General features: G+C 40.5%; 1 long non-coding RNA gene across 1 annotated transcript; it reads right to left on the bottom strand.

Annotated features, from left to right (window-relative positions):
* Positions 1-1,690: 1,690 nt before the first annotated feature.
* Positions 1,691-2,759, bottom strand: LOC144988129 (uncharacterized). The gene is made up of 2 exons (XR_013651936.1): positions 2,564-2,759; positions 1,691-2,388 (listed from the first exon to the last, which is right to left on the bottom strand). It is a non-coding gene; the product is annotated as an uncharacterized LOC144988129 (long non-coding RNA).
* Between the last annotated feature and the right edge of the window lie 209 nt (positions 2,760-2,968).

Raw genomic sequence — 2,968 nt, 5'->3', positions numbered from 1 at the left:
TTACGGCGTCAGCCACCGTTTGCCGCTCACGTGCCTTTTTGGCATTAGTAATGCCCACACTGTGCCCCAAACAACACTTTTCTCCTCTTTTCCACCTCGCCAACGATAACTTCTACTTCACATTGAGTGAAGTTACGTTTTTTTGATTTCCCCTCTGTGTTTGCCATGATTTAGCAAGCCATGAATATTAATTTGTGGGCGTTTCACGGACTATTTATGGGCAACTATGGGCGTGTCATGTAGCCGCAAAAGCTGCGCTGCATTTAGAATCGGTTGTGATTTATAAAGGGAAAGATGTATGAGGTGCCGTGTAGGACATTATTCAGAATTAGCATTCACATACACATGTGAAATCTCTCACACACACTAGTGAAATGCTTGTATACATACAACTGAAAATGTATTCATTCACATACACATGTGAAATCTCTCACATACACATGTGAAATCTCTCACATACACATGTGAAATGCTCTCACACACACTACTGAAAATGCTCTCACATACACATGTGAAATGCTCACACACACACTACTGAAAATGCTCTCACATACACTACTGAAAATGCTCTCACATACACATGTGAAATGCTCTCACACACACTACTGAAAATGCTCTCACACACACCACTGAAAATGCTCTCACACACACTACTGAAAATGCTCTCACACACACTACTGAAAATGCTCTCACACACACTACTGAAAATGCTCTCACATAAACATGTGAAAATGCTCTCACACACACTATCCAAAATCCTCTCACATACACATGTGAAAATTTCAATAGAAACGGAAGGCATTTCAGTAGAAACAACGTTTTTTTTTTTTACTTTATTGTTAGAAACGAAGTTGCTCGACTGAAGGCATTTCAGTGGAAATGAACCTGTGTCCGAATTCCTGCCCTGATCCCTAACTACTAAAACCCTATATAGTGCAGAACTATATAGTTCTATATAGTTCTCTGAATTTAAAAGCAATTCAGACACCCGTGCTCAGTACTTTTTTCTTTTGGGTGTTGTTCATAACGCGCTTGACATGGAAACAAAGTGGCGCATTACCGCTACCACCTGGTCTGGAGGCGAACTACTCCTATTTAACGCGGAGAATGACACTTATTTGTCAGAGTAAAAACATAATAAATATGAACATTTTACAAAGACTATTTATGAATCTGCTGTGTTCTGATCATGGAAAACGTGACTGATTTATAAATAATTAAATTACAAACACTTTGGTGTTGATTTAATGTATTTGTTCATAAATAAACCCCCAAGTTATTTTTTCATGCCAATATTTATTTTGTTTTTGTGCCGCTGAACGATTAACGGGCTCTTGCAAGGAGGCATTTTTTTCTGTAGTTTTCTTACACCTTACTGAAAATGGCTTTGAAAATGAATCTGTCCGTGTTCCTGGCAATAATTCAACCGTTTTTCGTGAGATCAAACTGAAAACGAGCAGATATGCAGCATCACAGGACGGCAAGGACAAGCAGACATCTCAGAAGATTTCCTCTGGATGCCCTGACCAGACAGAATAACTTGTGAGTTAAACTTAAAGCTTTTTTTTTAGTTAAACCTAAACTTTAACTTAAACTTTGTTACTAATCATGCTCAAGGTTACACAGTCTGCTGGGTAAGAGTTTAACATTCTTTTTCAAGTGAGTTGTGTAGTCCAATTACATGAAACACTTGTGAGTTCAAAGTTTAGAATTTTTTATTCAGAGTCAAACCATATCACTTGTTTTAAACAAAAACAAAACAAAAACTTTCATTTTTAAAAGTTTAAATGAAAATCAAAAAACCCAGCCAAATAAAAACCACGAGATTTTCCAGAATTAATAAATACTTCATAATCTAAAATGTAAGACATCAAAATAAATAGAAACATTAAAAAAATGTGATTTAATTTCCTCAATGAAATAACTAATGTTGCATTTTCCAGGGTCTTCCACGTCTCTACTGCTTTACCAACACAAAGGTGTCTGTCCTGGCCCTTTACGCTGACGGTCAGTCCGACACAAGACTGGATTTTCGGTTGACCCGCAGGACCATCGAGCATCTGGGTCGATGGTCCTGAAGCATCAGCTTCGGGTTCCTCACACTCTGGGGGGTCACAGGAGACTGACGTCCTGGTGTTTCTTTTCTGGCTGGCGTGTGGCACATCTTACAGTGTGGTAGCCAGAGTCTTTGACATGACACGGTCCACCGTGAGCCATGTTGTCCACAGGACGGCAGACCGCATCCTCCGGCTGATGAGCAGGGTCACCCAGCTTCCCAGTGGGAATGAACTACCATAAGTCGCCTCTGGATTTTAGCAGCTCGCTTGGTCTTTCTCCTTCCAAAGGGTCACAAGGAGCATTGATGGCTGCCACATAAGAATAAAGGCCCTAAAAGATAATGCAGCTTGTTATTTTAACAGGAAGCTTTTTTATTCCATTAAAATGCATGCTGTATGTGACTCTAATGCCAAATTTATAGATATTTTTGTTGAGAATCCAGGATCAATCCATGATTCACGGGTTCTACGTAAAAGCCCAATTTATGTAAATCAAACAAACCCACCTGAAGGATCCTTTTGGGTGATGGTGGGTATCCCTGCATTGCACATCCCATCATGCTGCTGACACCCTACAGGGAACCCATGAGGAATGCCATTGAGGCAGTTACAACCAGAACCACTCCAGAACACGCTCTGTTGAGAAGAGAGCATTTGGCATGATAAAGATGAGGAGGAGAGCAATATTTCTGAGGGAACTGGAAGTAAAACCAAACTTTGCAATGAAAATCATTGCCTGCAGTTCAATTCTGCACATTCTGTGCATCAGCAAAGGCGACTGCTTAGCCACAGATGTTGAGCCACAGCAGGACAACACCAGGAACATGCAGGACGAGCAGAGTCACGTCCGTCTGCAAGGACAAATCTTTGCTTTCCTTTCAGCTCCAACTGTGACACACATGACTCTAGAA

This window comes from Oryzias latipes, chromosome 20, assembly GCF_053564925.1.
Source record: "Oryzias latipes strain Hd-rR chromosome 20, Olatipes_Hd-rR_3.1".
NCBI classification, from domain to species: domain Eukaryota; kingdom Metazoa; phylum Chordata; class Actinopteri; order Beloniformes; family Adrianichthyidae; genus Oryzias; species Oryzias latipes.
Note: the sequence above shows the minus strand (reverse complement) of the source record. Positions and strands in the feature narration are given on the sequence as shown.